The 18,133-nt window shown below is 33.9% G+C and overlaps 1 pseudogene; it reads right to left on the bottom strand.

The window, feature by feature from the left end:
• Positions 1-1,615: 1,615 nt before the first annotated feature.
• LOC119625714 (cytochrome c oxidase subunit NDUFA4 pseudogene) lies at positions 1,616-17,612 on the bottom strand (annotated as a pseudogene).
• Positions 17,613-18,133: the final 521 nt, after the last annotated feature.

Raw genomic sequence — 18,133 nt, 5'->3', positions numbered from 1 at the left:
AGGAGGTCTGGAGTCTGAGAAGGTAGTGTCAGTCATGTTGGTGTGTATGGCCTACATACACGACCCCCAATAAGATTTCTTGACACAAAGCCACATTGGCAACACTTAGAGTGTATTGTTACTTATTTGAACTGAGAAAATTAGACACATTATGCAGCCCCAAAGAGAGAAAGCACCTAGAAGCTTGTACCTTGATGTCTGCCAGATTGTGCCCCATGTGCATTTTTCCTTTGCTGGTTTCAATACCATCTTTCCAATGTAATAAACTCCAAGAGTGTGATGGCTTTTGAGCTCTCTGAGTCCTTCAAGTGAATTATTGAACCTGTGGGTGGTCTTAGGGATCCCTAACACAGATATGATGTCTGACACAATTGCAGTCCTCTTGAGGGCACCAGATAAATCAGCCTTAAGATAAAACCAGTGCTAACACAAATAACAGTTTAACCAGTTATCACTTTAAAACGTTTATTTTCCTAAGCCTAGATTGTGAAGACCTGAACACAGATGGAATTGATTTTTTAAGTTCTTTTACATGTACTTGATTTCTCCCTTTTTGTTAAGAGATCCTAGAAGATTAGAACCAATCACACGGAGTTCAACTATAAATTTCCCAAGAGAATTTTCTGCAAATACCTTTGATTATAATATTGTACTTACTCACTATATTTGATAGTAATAGTTAATCATTAATTCAGTACTATAACAAACATTTCCCCACAACCCCGGAGGGCTTGTTACATAATTAATACCCAGAAGGATTAATTTCCCCATTATTAACATTCAGGGTTGATAGTGAAAATCATTACAAGTACTTCCAAAATATTATACAAGAGCCAAGAAAATAAAAGAACGGTGGCTACCTGTTTAATGCCAGGAGAAAAATAAAATTTCTGAATGTAAGATGAAGTTTGTCTATAATATGTGAATGTAATTATCTTTTTGGGATAACGAGCCATACAGTCTTTAGCAAACATTGGCTGGATCCTCCATTTTAATATTTCAACTTAAAATGATTTCTTTTAATAGGTCAGTAATTCAATTAAATTGATTCAAATAAATCCATGACAAATGGGCCAGATTTTATTTCCACTACCATTCCCAGGAGCAAATTTGCAAGGATGTAGGCATAAAGGTGCATGCTTTACATTTTAGGTACCTAACATTGTTCTATGATAGTAAGGATCTTAGTTCAATGAAATGATTAATTTTTGCTTTAGAATATCCTCTCCCTTTGTTTCCACTGTCAAGTGGATATTTTTTATTCCAAAACATATATGAGAAAAACTGATAATTTAGATTTTCTTCACAAGATCAAAGCTGTGCATAATAAGCCAACTGTAGAAGCATCATGTTCTCTACATTCTCAGAAATAAGCCTGATCTCTCTTCAGAATGGGGCAGTTAATTTAGTAGCTCATTAGCAAATGAAAGTATTTTATGGCACCTCTTTTATTTTCAAGTTTCAGTTATTTATTAATCAGTGTAATATCCAGTAGATTATATCAAAATGATTTCATGCATTTAGAGGAGAACTATTTCCTGGTTAAGTGGAAAACTGTGCAGATGGTTTCTGGAAGACCTTCATTCTAAGGCAGCTTTATAGTGAATTATTTCATTTAGAAACCTGGACCTTCTTTCTTCAGTTTGCTGTAATCCACATTCACTGAGTAGAACTTGTATTGATCACTGGGACCCAGTTCGTTTCAGGGCTCTGAGTTTTTCTTACTGTCCCAACTAACATCTGGATTGAACAATGCCAGACACAAGAGGTACAGTGCTGCACCAGTACCTCTAGCTCCAATAAATACAAAGAGGGACACCAAGCTTGGATGCTTCTTGACCTGACTGATGATCTAGCGGGGTATGTTTGTGGCAGAGGCCTCTGATTGGAAAGGAGAGAACCAGCTTAACCACCAGGCCCTGGGCTAAGTCGTATGTGCATATGATTTTAAGTACCACTTCTCATGAGTAACAAATGGCAGAAACTGACAACTCACAAACTAACCTAAGAGTGGCTTTAAAATATGGGTGTTTACATAATTCTGAATCTTCTCTTGAAATTATTGGAAAATCTGTCAGTATGTCACATTCTTAAAATTGACTGAGTCTGAGTAACAGAGGCTCTCCTCCTCTCCCAACAAAGGGCCTGGACTTTCCATCTTGCAAAAGTCCATTTTTTCCTTAGTGTCCCTCTGACACTGACTTGTAGAGTCAAATTCCTTTGCATTAACTCACCTCAGTAGTTTATTAAAATTGTCTGAGTCTAATGACTATTCTAATTGACAATCTCTAATTAAAATCAATATTCTTTAAACATATTGTAGGAAAATACTTGTTTGATAATGTGAATTAAATTTTAACCTCCATAGAATGAAAGTGAGTTGAGTGCTAATGGCAAGAGATATTGTATGGGATGTCCAGATAGACTATAGACTTTGCCAATCAAATTCAGGGTTGTTACTCAAACTCATTAACCCAAAGCCATCCTTCACCTACCTAGTGTGAGAAAGGAATAACAGCACCATATAGATAAATAAAATAAATAAATAAATCTGTAAGATAATAATCATGATTACATTATGTGCACATTCCGATTTGTTGACTATTAAGAGAGATATCATGTGGTGCTTATGTTGACATTAGAGAAGAAACTTGTTTTTCACAAGTCCTCCATCATCTTGTCATTGAAGCAGAAATGCTCAATGATGATGTGATTCTACTGTATTGTTCGTTAGATACACACTTTTCTGAGAAAATCTACTTGGGCTCAGGTCTTGTTCTAGCCATTGCACATCTGAATGCATTAAGGTGAATTTCTCTAACAGTAACTTTCACTATGCTTGCCACATTAGTAATGTATGACTAAAAAGAGGGACAAAGAGCTAGTAAAAAAGATTTCTCCAGAAAACTTGAACAGAGATTTTATCCTGATGTGCATTTTCATCTTTTTTTAAAATTAGCCTGGAAAGGTAAACACAAAGCTACATCTTAATTTTATTAAGGCATTAGCACCTCCCAACTCAGAAACTAGATCTAACAAGATACTCAGCATCAAATCAAAAACAGCAAACTTAATATCAATTAGAGATGATACTGAGTGCAAAATCAAATAACCCAAAATGTCATGCAATCATTGAGAATTTCATCACTAAAGGCTTTGCCGGCAGAGTGATGGCCACGTGTGCAAGGTAATTATATGAAATGCCAAAAGACCAAGCTGTTGGGAAAAACAAGTTTTTGGAACAATTGAAAAATAAGCTTTCAATATTGTGAAATACACCCATGTCTTGATAGGCAAACTAACCAGCTCCATGTTGGGAGATAATTCTCCAAGGGTAATTTTTCCATTGTCTTTCTGTGCGATGTTATGCACAGAGTCACTTTTGTTTGGGACTATTTTTTCAGAAATGTCTATATTACAAATGTCCTTGGAAAATGGAGACAGTGTGTCCCTGCAGGAAGGAAAACTGGCAGTTCTGCTTACAGCCCAATATAGAAGATTAGCATTAACTATCCTTGGAGTTGCTCAGGTGTGATGCAAACTCACTGAGTGAACAGCTTCCACCTAAAATGCTCTGTCTTGTCCCTATAGAATTTGAGGAGCAAGAAAAACAGATCTGAATGTAAAGCTTAGGCTGCTTGCTGTGCCACGACGATAAAGTCCTTTTCTCTAAACCAGGCTTTTAATGTCTTCTGCTTTCATCAATGAGATTTGGGACAGCTTTCACTGTTAGTGTTCAGTATGGTAATATCTCAGATCCCTCATAATTTTTGACAATGCAGTAGAGCCTAAGGTAATATTTTTATGTTGGTAATTGGATCTAAGTTTCCAAACTTTGTAATTTCTGACTTATAAATGGAAGTTGATTTTAACAGTCACCAGAAGATACAATTCTAGAACCAGTTATTCAATCTTTGTTTTCTGCTAATAAATTCATCTCATGGCCCAGTTCATTGATTAAGCGGTATAACTAAAACTTACAAATATTAATTACAACCCCCCCTTGCAGACCCTCTGCACCTCTCTGCTTATAATATAAAATGAGTCAACAAAATAGACATTAACTAAAATAAGAATATCGGGTGTGATTTCTGCTAAGTCAATAAATTCGTGACTTCTGTCATAATCCAGAATACAACACTGACAGTGATTTTTCATTAATGCACATAACAACTTCACGGCCGACTTTCAAATTTCCAAAGATGAAATCACCTGTCTGAATTGACCTAGCTGTCTGTTTCCTGTGATTTCTTTTCCATGCTTTCTATGCTCCTCCTTTTTTGGGTATTCCAAACCATCTTTAAAATTGTGCTGTTAGAGATAGGGCTGTTTCTATGATACATTCACACCGTTACAGTTTATGATATATATCCACAGACTCCACTGTTTTATTCCTGCTCTTAGTTTTTGATTAAGAATAGCCCAAGTTTTAATTTCTTCTGTATTCTCTACAATTGTGTCAAAATAGCATTGGAAGATAATATCCATGTGAAACAAGTTTCTGAAAATTAATGATATGTAAAGCTCAAAATAACTGTGTGGTGCTGTTTTTCACATAAATACAATTTTTAAAAATATATTAACTCTTCTGACATACTCCCTTATAAAACCATGTTAATAGTGAAAATGACCCCAGATCTGTTTGTTCCTCATTCATCAAGAGCAGTGAAATAGCTGGCTGGTAGGTATTATATGATATTTATCTTTTTCCATTAGGTTATAAGGAAAATAGTTTATATGGCACAAAGACCCACCCAAACTTTATTCATGAGTTTCCCATCCTAACACTAGTAACAGAAGAGTTATCACCTTTCCTGTAAGACTCCTGACAAGCAGTTCATTAAATATAAGATTTTAGAGAGCACTCAAGTCTCTGAAATTATCTATATGAAGACTTAGACATGAAGATGTGAATGAATTTGTCCTTGGTCATAAAATCTATCAAAGGGAAGACTGGAATTTGAACTAAAACATCTTGATACAGATGTTCATGTTCATGTACATGGTTCATTGCTCCTCTAATCTACCACCCTCATAAAAATTTTCCACTTCTTCTTGTAAATTTGTTGCTAATTTTAAATAAACAATAGAGTTATAGACTGCCCAGTGTACAGAAAATAGAAAAAAAATAGTCTAGACATGAGATAAATTCCTGTATTATCAGCCCAAGCATCATCCTGTCTAAGAATGCATCCTCAACAGTATTTAAGTGCTAGGCCACCCCATCCCTAGCCAATCTCTCTTGGATACGTCCTTTCTGTTCCCTGTGTTCCCTAGGTTTTTCTCAATCAAAACAGGAATAAATCAACAAGTGTAACTTTCTATTTTAGACTGATAACTCCTTTTGTCTAGTGATTATATTGTATCATCGTATCCTCATTATGGAGAACATTCTGTGCCACACAATTGTATCGATACAGTTGTATTTTATCAATTGCCACACATATATTGATAATGACATGAATAAGAATTTTCCACATCGTCAGCACAATAATAAATATATTTGGAAAACTGCGGAGTGGTAGATTGGAGGAGGGAGGAGGGACACCAAAACCCCAGAATCTTGGGCAAATTCAGGCATAAGGAAGGAAGGGAGCAGGGCCTATTTCTGTAAGGACAAGCAGTCATCAGATAACCAATGGAAGGTTTTAGAACAGAGAAACAGAAAAAAATCCCGTTAATTTTCAGTTTTGGGACTTGAGATCAAAATCAGCTTGTCACAAAGAGATTCCAGAGTTGGGGAGAGGAGAAAAATAGGCCATAGGTATCAATCAGAATCTGGCACGTGGAAGGCAAAATGCATGCATGAGAGAACTCCCCCAGAGCTTCTACATGACAACTCTTCATTACCTGAAGGATATAAAAGCTAGAATAGGAAATCAGCCAAATTTGTGTCCATATATACAGTATACTTTTTATTTATGTAGTTAGTTTTTTTCTTTTGTGAATCAGACCCACTCAGGCACTTTTTTCTTTTACACATTCTCCTATAGTTTAACTGGCCCCAAATGTTAAACATCTGAAATGTGACTGAATTGGAAGATTGGTTATTTACTAACTCATGTCTAAACTACAGTGAACAAAAATTCTGATAGTTCACGACTAATTGGAATATGTGCCAGCTTTTGCTGTGGCTAAATTTCATCTTTGAACAGGAGACATTATACTGAATTAAAGAAAGTGAATTTAATTGAAAGTGAAAAATTCTCTGATTCTTGCTACCTTTGTGTTGTAAACAATGCATTGGCACTTGGAACATACAGGAATTAGGAAAATGTCTCAGTATCTTTGGTCTTACCTACATAGTTGGTATACTAAATTAAAATTAAATGCCTTCAGTGATAATCTTGATTAATTTTTCTCCATGTAGATAATGACAGCCAACATGATTAATTCATTGTTTTAGTAATGCAAGGAGAGACAAAACTGATAAACATTGATCTAATCTGAATCTTTAGAACTCAAAGCTAGTTTCATGAGTAGGAAGAGGATGCAACTATTTTTTGAGATTATTTTAACATCAATAAGAGATCCATTTGCACAGTAGTGTGAATAATGGATATTATTTGTTTTTCAAATTTTAAGCTATAAAGAGCTATGACTAAACTGAATGTAATAAAATCTTAAGACAATCATAACTGAAAAGACTAATGGAATAAAAATAAACTTGACCAAACACAATTTCAAGTAAGGCTAGACCTGAACATATTGCATAAAGAATAACTTTAAGATCTAATCTTTACAGGATATATCAAAACTCTGTTATTGTACACTTTCTGTCTCCAACATAGACAATAGTACCTTCATATATTCTCTCCATAAAGAAAATTCTTCTAACCTTGTTCTAGTCTGCAGGGAAAAATTTGAATTTGGCATGACTGATGAATAGAGTTACCTGGGCAAAATCTTGGGCACACAAATTATCACTCTTGTGACTGATTTAACTGAGTTGGTGTCTCAGTTCTAAAATCTGAATTTCTTCCTTGTTCCCAGAATAAATTTTGCTCTTTAACCTTCTGTTGAATTTCTCCCCCTCAAGGCTTAATGGACTTCTCTGCAGCCTTTTAAAACTATTTTGGAAATGTAAGCCTGTTATACTGCAACATATCACATTCTTAGCAAGAAGTGTTGAACAAAATAATAACATTTAAATCTCTATGTTTGAGGGACACGATTAGACATGAGGCAGTAGATGTTGAGATCAGACAGTGTCATATTTAATCTTTGTAGTAATTATGTGACAAAAGCAAAGATTATTTTGTTTAACAATTGACCTACTTGACTTTATATACTATTGCAAGTAATTTATATTTTAGTTTCATTCCCTTCTCTATTACCACATTCAATATTCAGGCAATAAATGTAATATACATTATGATGCTGAGGAACAAAATATGAAATTGTGGTGAGGGTCATGTTTCTTTATCCTGCTCCTTTTCATATTGCTCTACTTTTCTTTGGATTATTTTTTATTCTCGCTGGAGTCGGTGTGCTTTTGCTGATTACTTATTGGTCTATGGTATATTGTTGTATTTTTATAGCTCCTACAAGTCTCCAATGCACCCCTCCAAGAATGTTTTAATAAATATGATTCTTGGGGTAGTAACCAAAATCAAGTATCCAGAAGACCTGGCAACAGGTTAAAATTACTTTGGAATAAGTCTATCAGGGCACAGGTTCATACATGCAAATTAGGTCACATGAAGTGCCCTGAGTATTCCATCGTTCCCCAAGGTAGATTTGCAAACTAAACTCTAATAGATACTGACCCTGGGTTAATTACATAAAACATGTAATCTATTTATATTTTGTCAGTGTATCTAGCTGCCTGAAACTTGAATTAAAAAAACAAGAGCTTACCTAGAGTAAAACAGAAGTTCAAATTTCCAAATATCTCCCTTATTGTTGCATTTGATCCAGCAAACATCATAGATAAGAAATGTATGTAATAAGTTATCAAGTACATTTTATCCTAAAACTTTATATATATGTTAGACAGAATACACAAAAATAACAGTAAAAGTTACTGATAATTCTGTAACTCCAGGGCAATGGATTTTAATATCTTGGCATAATGTCTTCCTAAATTATATACCAATGCAAATAATTAAAATTAAATGTATAATAATATACGTTTGTCTCATTTAAACAACCTGGTGATACATATTTTAATATCAGTTTATGATGTCGATAGAGTAAGTGGCTATGATCATGAATCTTGGAGCCAGATTGCCTGGGATTTAATCTCTGCTTTGTTATTTACAAAAATATGTGACCTCAGACAAGTTATTTAACTTTTCTACGATTAAAGCTTATAAAAAATAAAACTGAAATAATAATAGCATATTTCTTGTAGGGTTCTTGTAAGTTTTTAATGAGTTAATACAAATAAAGTGCTTAGGTTAATACCTGGAATATTAGTAACCATATAAAAAAGCTAGCCACAATTATTTAATGTCTATATATTATTATACAGTATATTATGTATAGCAACCAAATTGTCCTATTGTTTTCTAATGTTGACATTTTTTCCAATATTTTATAAATAAAAATGTTGAAAAACCTTTTTATAAAAACATATAATGACTACTAGAATGATTTTCTTTAAAAATAGTCATACATGTGAAATTATTTAGCCAAATACAGAATTCAAAGATGGTTCATACATTTTGACAGATTCTTCCCACCCCGGGAAGATAGCACCATTTACAAAAGTGATTTATCATCATTGAATAATATACATGCTTATATTTTAATGGCATCACAATGTTCATTTTAATTTGAAATTTTTTCATTATCTGCTAAATGGAGTTCATATTTATGTGTTCTACAGGTTGTATTTTTTTTCTTCCAAATTCATATGGTAGAGTTCTAACCCTAAGTTTCTTAAAATGTGACCTTATTGAAAAATGGTGTTATCTTAGTTAGGTCAAGATGAGGTCATACTGAAGTAGGGCGGCTCCCTAATCCAATATGACTGGTATTCTTATACAAAAGCAAAATTTGGATACACACCCCCCAACCACCACACACACACACAGAACATTGTGTGAATATGAAGGCAAAAATCAAAGTGATGCAACAGAAGTCAAAGAAAATTGGCTTCTAGAACTAAGAAATAATGAATTTCTCTTGTTCTAAACCAACCAGCTAGTCTACGTTGCGAATCATATACTACATATGGATATTTTTTCCTTAATAAATACAGTGTATGAGTTATTTGCCTATCAAGATTCCTATGCTTTTCTTTTGTATTTAGTTTGCTTTCTTACATAGCGGTGAGTCATATACCTTGTTAATGTGTTAAAAGGCACTATGTCTAGAATGGTTTTTGGACCAACTCTTTTGTCTCTTCTTTTCAATTTTCTACTCTAGTTTCAATTAAGCTAAGCTTCCATTACTGTACTTTTAAAAAGTAGAATATATTACTTGGGATGACTAGATTTTTCATTTTCTTCTCTCTTTTCAAAATTTTCATACTATTCTTATATAATTCTATTCCCTTAATTTTCTTGTTATTTCTGTTTTTAATTAGAAATTGTGTTTCAAATTTGATTAAATATTTAGCCTGGGGTGTTTATACAGTAAAAGAAAACCAGACAATCCCTTTCCAGAACGAGAGTAGGATTAAAAACAAAAGAGGAAATTCTTTTATTACTTTCACTTTCACACAAATGTAAAATCAATTTCATGATCATATTACAGTTTGACAGTAGTGACAACTATACCTGAATTTAAAGTGAAATTATAATATAATTTTGAGAGAAAATCTCAGTGGCTTAAAATGAATGGTTAAAAAAGAGATCACCTATCTATTTACATTTTCAAAATGCAAGGAAACTTAAATTAGTTGCAAATGAATGCAATTTTTCTTTATCTTAAACTATTTAAAAACTACATGCCAGCCAATTCCCTATTCCGTGTATCTTTCACTTATGTGCCTGACATGAGATTTAAAATGTCTCACTCTATGTAGTGACTTAGTTGTTATTCCTTCTCGTTAAGAGCATTTTCTGTTTGACTTCAGTTAGAAGGAATGAATGACAATCTGTGGTTTGCTTGAGGGATAAATCAGTCTTAATCCATTTTTGTATAATCCCCTAGGCCTTGGAAAAGTAATCTTGCTTCCTGTTGAAGTTAACTACAAGGGGTTTGATTTAGAGTGGGCTTATTATGATAGGTAGAAGTGTTACAAAATTTGACTCTCCTTTATCATTTCAAGTGATTGATTAATTGAAATGTGAAACTTAAACTACAACTTATTTGAGAAATGTACCTAAAACTGAGTTTGGATTGTCAAGAAAATTTTTCTAATAAAAGTCATTTTCAAATAGTGAAGTCAATTTACAAAAGAGCAACCATTCAAACAATTGATATACAACGTGTAATGGTTTTCAATAAAAGCCCAGATCAAAGACCAATCAATCTATAACTTACAAAAGTGAGGATTTTCTCAGAAGTTTCATACTATGATACTTACTTATTAAATACATGTCCTGCTGAAAATACTGAAAGTCAACATTTCAACAGAATATTTCTTTTCCGTGGCATGGGTACCCAATTTCTTTCTAAAGCTTATAGTTTTTCAGCTTGATATGATCTAATGAAACCTGGCTTTTTCCCCTCTCTCTCTAATAAAAACTATATCCATTCTATATACAGTGATATATTATGTTCAATATAAGACCCGAAAGGACAAAATGTACACCATCAAAAAGTCAATGAACCAAATTGGTTTATGTAGCTGTTCCAAACCAATATTAATAGAAAACTGCAGACTACAGTGTACGGTGATTTGTTTTTTTTTGTTTTGTTTTGTTTTTTTTTTGGTCTGGTTTGTGTTTTCTATCCTTTGGTTTTATTACATTTTCCATTTTGACTTCTCTTTTAATACCCTTCAAAAAGATGTTTATGGAATCTTATGATTAAGAACAGATATGAAGGACAGTGTTTGAATTTATTTTTCTTTAATTTTGAAAGGAAATTTTCTAGCGACCCACTGTATTATCATATAACTTGTTACAGTCTATAGGCCCCTTCATCATTTTAACTGAAATATACATAAGATATTTATATTACTCCAATAGTCAATTTATTGGTTTCATGTCACAATCATCTGGATTGCTGTAAGTAGAGGGATATCTGATATTAACTAAAGTACCTGGGGTTTCTGCCATGAATACTAACACATGGTATAAACCAAGGGGAACACTGCTGCAGTTACTGGTGGTTTAGGAATCTGCTTGCTATAGTAACAGGACTAATACCTCCCTATATAATAGTATAATAGTATAACAGTGTATTGTGCTATCATACATCATGAGGGATGGAAATATTATGGATATGGACAGAGAAATATTCTCAACCTATTCTTATCCAAGGATAGAATGACTTAATTTCTGGCCACTTTGTCCTCATTTCTAGCTACCTGTCTCCAAAATATCTTCCTTGTTATTGAACTTCATCAGTTTTTGCAATCTGAATCTATGAAAGCTAGTGGAGGCTATTAATATGGGAATTGAGATTTTGATTCTTTTATATATGTCAGACAACTGAATTTACAAAATTGTTCCATTCAACAAGGCAAACATTAAGATGACAATGGTCATATCAACCAGGTTAACTAATTACCAAAGCCAAAGAATGAGGCTGAGAAGTTTGTTTTCTCTTGTAACTCTAGAGGCCCCAAAAGTATTGTACATACGGATTTTTATGATGCTGTCTGAATAGAGACTCCATTACTCCTCACTGATAGCGTTTTCACTGAAGCCAGATCTTGAACGAGTTTCACCTGTTTTTACCTATAGAAATGACAGTGCAGGAGATTTGTAATCACATGTGTGTGGAAAGTCAGGCTACCTAATGTAAGGTCAATTTTCAAGATGCCACATGGTTTCTTGGCATCTAAAATAATACACTCATTTCAAAATCTACGATGTTGGCAAAATTGATCAGTTGTAGTTCTGTATTTGAAAGCATTTGGCGATTATCTTCACTCACTTTATTATAGCATCTCTATTACTGAATTGTTTTTTTAAAAATTTATTTACTTCATTACATTTTTTGGCAGTTTTCCACAAGGAAATGATGAGTGCTCTGTTCCCTGGATTTTCCAAATACATACATGTCTTTCAGATTATACTTTAAGGACAATTTGACTTGGAATATAATGTGTAAGTCCCTCACTCCCACTTCCCTTAAACTTTGGTAGAGAGTATTTTATTCTCTTCTGTATTGATGTGGAAATGGCTGAGGTCGTCTTGAGTTTTTCTTTTTTACATGCCTTATTTTCTCTGCTGCAGACCATTTAACATTTTATTCATCATAAAAATGCAGTAATTTTGTCCATATATATGCTTGAGTCGATCATTCTGCAGGTTTTTTTCTATTATACTTCTGTGCCCTTTCTGTACACAAATTCACTTTTCTTTCTTTTAGAAAAGTTTTACTATATTATAATTTGGAGCGTTTTTAGAAAATTCATGTGTTTACTTTTTCAGGATTACCACAGTAAGCTAAATTGGTCTGTCTTCCATAAACATTTTTATCTTTATAATTATTTTATAATCACTGTGATTTCCCATTGTATTCTCTCTCTGTGATGTGTTCAAGTCTATCCTGGTGTTATTTGCTGTGTTTTCACTCTTTTTTCTACTTCTGTTTCTTTAATGTTTATTATTATATTTTTATCTTCTATGTTTAAAAAAATATGCTAGTTTTCTTCTCAGATTTTTTTTGTCTTAGAATATCTTTCATGAAACCTAGAAAGCTTGTTGCTCTCTCTCTCTCAGAAAGTGCTTGTGGCTTGTGAATTGAGACTAAATGATGTTTCTCTAATATCTTCCTCCATTTCTTGAGTCATTTCTCTGATGATTCAGCCATTGCTTGTTTTGCTTTATCTCCTTATGTGGTAATGAGTAGATGGAGTTTCTTTTTTATCCCTAGTCATATGGAATAAGAAAAGTTTGAAAGTGGAGAAAAGGAGTGAGTTGATGTCATCTGCAGATACAATTCTGGCTTCATTTTTAACTTTTAGAAAATCTTTTCCGTTTCCTCTGACTGCTTCTCCTCTCCATCTTTGATATTCCAAAGGTTTGCTTTGGCTCACAGCAAACACTTTTGTCATAGTTTGCTCTATTGTTATTTAGCTGTTGCAGGATGACATACAACACGGCTTGCTCTTCTGGGTGCAATGATTACATAGTAAACTAATTAAAAAAAAAACCACTTATATATGTCTGCTTTTACTTTTTACATATATTCAATCTACACAATAATAAATTACATTTTCTACTGTTTAATTACTGTTTCATACTTCCTGTCCAAATGTCCTGCGGTCATGAAGCCCATATGGTATATGAGGATTCTTTGTGGAAGTCTCATAACAACATTGTGAAGTCAGAGTCATTCCTGTAGCCATGAGGCCCTCCAAGCTCTCTCCCCTGTGTCCCTTTTCATCTTGCTTTCTACTCCTCTAGATTTTGCTCATTCTGTTTCAGCCACACCGGGCCTTCTTCCTGTTTTCACACACCCACAGAATGCCTCTGACTGAGGCATTTTCTGTTCTCTCTTTTCTCGACTGTTCACGTGGCTCACTCCCCTACTCTTTCAGATCTTTATTTAAATGGGACTTTATCAATGAGGTCTTCCCTGGCCCCCTGTTTAAAGCTGCTATTTACCACATCCCTTTCTAACCAACAGCACCACACAAACTTTCATTTATCTATATCCTGGTCTTATTCTTCTTTATGGTAGTGAAGTCCTTCTAATACAGTATCTGGTTTATTTTTTTAGGTATCTGATTCCACTCAACTGAATTTATGATGTTTGGTTCATCGCTACAGTCTAAATGTGTTTCTTGAACCCAATAGACACTCAAAAAATATTTTTGAATGAAAGAATAAAGAACAATCAATAAAATAAATTTATTTATTGATGATTAAATAGAGTGCTATTACTGTAAAGATGAACACACAGAGTTGACTTTTTTTATTTACTTCTAGGATAAGCTCTTTATTTGCCTTTTTACAGGGTAACATCAATCACAATCTGATGAAATGCAGCTACCTAAAATTATCAAGATTACTAATTGAAGTAGAATTTATACATTGTATGTTGAACAGAATATTATGTCCTAGCCTGTCTCTTCAGGTTGCATTGTAGAAGTCCACATATAAAGTGGAGATAAGGTCTTGTAAATCTGATTCTTGTATAAAACCTTAATTCGAATACTAACAGTACAATAATAATAATCAGCATTTGATTTGCATTTATTGTATAGGAATAAGGTACTGAGATTTTACATGTATCCCTATAATATATGTATAACTCTTATAAAGCTGAAGAAATTGAAACTGAAAGAAGTGAAATCACTTGTTCAAGTTCATATACCTAGCAAATAGCAAAGCCAAAATAAAAACTCTGGGAATCCTGATTACAATGTCCATACGTCTAAACACTTCAAAAATTATCTTAAAACATAATACCAGTAAAAACAAAATATTTCCGTAGTAACTCAAATACTTATAAATTCCTGAAACAAAGTCAACCAATAAATTACTAACAAGATGATTTTCTAATGGCAGACACATTCTTCTAACAGTTAAGTATATCTAAAAGAAGTTGACATTATTTTACTAGTATTTTATATATCTAATAAAGGTAAAGAAAATGTAACTTCAATGTTTTTCACTTTGTCAATTGATAACAAACACATTCTGTAATAAATCTTTTAGTCAAGTGTTACTAGATTAGTTGCAAAAAATATTTTATCAGCCACTGTAAGCACCTATGTAAATATGAAAACATATTTCTGAATTCTTGTTAAATATGTATCCAATTACTGCTAATGTCTTCTCAGAATAATGTATTAGTTTGCTGTTTCTCCTTTCAATATCTTGATTTGAGCTAAATGTCCATAATTAGACATCACTATTCTGCCAAATGCCAGATTTTTAAAGTGTATTTTAAACTAAAACAAGAAAGCTTCTCATGATTTTCCATGTCATCAAATTATAATTCACAAGGACTGTCTACATATATTCTCTTCCACACTCATCTCTTAGAGCTTCCCATTCATTTGTATATCAAGTAATACTGAATGACTTTACTTCACCTGATATGCCATACTGTTAACATGTCTGTGCAATTTTACATTTCTTCTCTAAACAATACATTTATAACCCAGTTCTAATAGGCAAACTATTCTTCATGTTTTCTGTAGAAACTTTACTCTTATGACAGAGTCAGAGTCAATCACATTTTAGTGACTTGGAAAGCTAAATATCCTTCTATCAGTAGAATCACTCCATTATTAAACTTTTTGAGAACAGGAGCAATGTTTGACTAAGTTTGCATCCCGAGAGCCTAACATAATACTTGGGTTGTACTGGACACTCAATTCTACTTCTTAAATTAAAATTTAGTTCCTGTAGCTTTATATGTTTATATTAAAATTTTCTTATTTTGGGACATTTATACTTCAGGAATACTTTATCACTAGAGTTGGACAAGTTGTTACTGATGAATTAATATGTGTCTTCACCACAGTATAACTTCCTGTAATTGGATTTTGGAAATAACAAATACAAGCAAAGCAGAAAAATAATTTTATTTTTAGTATTACTTTTCATGCCTCTGTGGGCAAAATAATAAGAAGATCAAGTCACAATTTTCAACAATGTTTTTGTTAGAAAAAAATAACAATTTTATTGGGATTTATAGTTATCTGTAGTAATGTAACTGAATGAGATTTATTATAATTCATTGTCATGTCTCTCTAACAATAATTTATGTTAATTTTGAAAGCCAAAATGCAATTTTGGTGAAAAAAAATACTTGCATGATATATTAACTTATCTTAACTTATATAAAAGATTTAATGGCACAATAATATTATCAGGATGCCAAGACCAGCTCAGTTGGGGATACCCTAACCTAGCGGTGCTAGAGGAATTAAAGACACACACATACAGAAATATAGAGTGTAGAGTAGGAAATCAGGGGTCTCACAGCCTTCAGAGCTGAGAGCCCTGAACAGAGATTTACCCACCTATTTCTTGACAGCAAGTCAATGATAAACATTGTTTCTGTAGATTATAGATTAACTAAAAAATATTCCTTACAGGAAACAAAGGGATGGTCCGAAATAAAGGGATGGGTCTGGCTAGTTAACTGCAGCAGGAACATGTCCTTAAGGCACAGATCACTCATGCTATTGTTTGTGGTTCAGGAACGCCTTTAAGCGGTTTTCCACCTGGGGTGGGCCAGATATTCCTTGCCCTCATTCCAGTAAACCCACAACCTTCAGTGTGGGTGTCATGGCCATCACAAACATGTCACAGTGCTTCAGAGATTTTGTTTATGGCCAGTTCGGGGGCCAGTATATAGCCAGATTTGGGGGGTCTGTTCCCAACATGTCCCCCTTATTTGTTTTGCTAAGCAATAAAAGCAAAGGCAGCTTTGTCACGGCAAGCTACTTCTCGCAGGAGTCAGGATCCACATCTTCAGACCATACAAAGACAAACAACACAGATTAACAACACAATCATCATTGAAATTATAGAGCTTCCAAGTGTTTTTATCCATTTTCATGGGTTACTAGCTGCTAATCTGTCTGCAGCTCCTTCAAGCACTCCTGTTCCTGGAGTGTACATGTATGTGTTTAATATTCCATATAGAGAAACACAGTAATGTGTTTAATATTACATATAGAGAAAAATGTAGCTAGAGCTTGGTTATTATAGACTAGGGCATTATCTGTTTTAATGGAAGCTGTCATTAAGGTCAAGTGTGTCTGGGATGCTTTAAATATTTCTTCTTTTAATTTTGCAATATCCAAAGACAAGTTTGTAGAGTGTCCTCCTAGATGCTTGTTTATTCTTTCCCAAATTTTGATCTTATTAAGAGCCATTAATGGTTTCCACAAATCCTTATGTTAGCTCCTGGAGCGGGCCATATCATTTGAGGTTGAGGTGCCACTATACTGCCATGGTTCCAGATAACAGGAACTCTTGCCATATTTCTTATCATTTCTACCATCTAACCATTTTTTTCAGACCAGCTGAACATAGTGTGGCCATGGCATGCAGACTGAGAGTGCAATTCAAGCTAAATGTCGTCTTAGGGGATCAATCAATAACGATTCCATAGGAATCATTGTGCAGCACCTCTGCCTGTCCTGCAATGCAATCTTCCTAAACAAGTACGTTCATTTTTTTTCTGGCCATGTTCAATTGTGTTTACAAATAGGTTTTTGAGGACAGTATGTCTTAATTATAGGAGCAGATTCATTATGGTAAATATTGAGATCAGAAAGCACGTATAACTGTGTCATAGAGTGATTACATCCAGGCATTATTGCCAGCCAAAATTGCTAAATATGCCCAATAAGTATAATTGTTCTCTTGTCAGCCCTTGTTGAAGGAATACTTATGGCAACGGTGATCACTGCTATCATAGCTAACATTAAATTACTCATTGTGACTCATTGTCCCACTTTCATCAGGTTTTCTTCTGCCATCTGTGACAGCTTCTTGATCTGTCGTGGGTGGCTGTGTTCGACGAGTGTTGCTTGTGACAGTTGGGGTCCTCCTCAGCACCAGTCTTGACATGGCTGCAACTTGGGGGAGGGGGGGTCCTGGGGATCCTCACGGAATCTCTTCCTTGGCATCTGGCTCATGATAAGGTTTCAGGTGTATTGATGGTATCCAAATTGGCTACTTGTTCAGTCCTGGAGAAACACAAGCATAACCTCTACCCCAAGTTATTATTTTACCTATTTCCCAACTTTCTGTTATTGGATCTCTCCACCAAACCAGCTGTTCTGCTTCTGTCTTTGCAGCTGGTTTCTGTAGATGCTGTTCAGCTGCCAATAGCATCTGGTCTTTAGGCAGCCTCAAAAAATTTAAAGTTAATAATGCTAGATTCAATCGCATGTGGGGTGTTCCATAGTCCCTGTTTTCTCCCCTCTGCTTTTGCAACTGCTGTTTCAGGGAGAGATTCATTTTTTCTGCTATGGCTTGTCCTTGAAAATTATATGGGATACCAGTAATGTGTTTAATATTCCATATAGAGAAAAATGTATCTAGAGCTTGGTTATTATAGACTAGGACATTATCTGTTTTAATAGAAG

The sequence above is a fragment of the Chlorocebus sabaeus genome, chromosome 22, assembly GCF_047675955.1.
Source record: "Chlorocebus sabaeus isolate Y175 chromosome 22, mChlSab1.0.hap1, whole genome shotgun sequence".
NCBI lineage: Eukaryota > Metazoa > Chordata > Mammalia > Primates > Cercopithecidae > Chlorocebus > Chlorocebus sabaeus.
The sequence above is the reverse complement of the archived record's forward strand: the minus strand, read 5'-3'. Positions and strand labels throughout refer to the sequence as shown.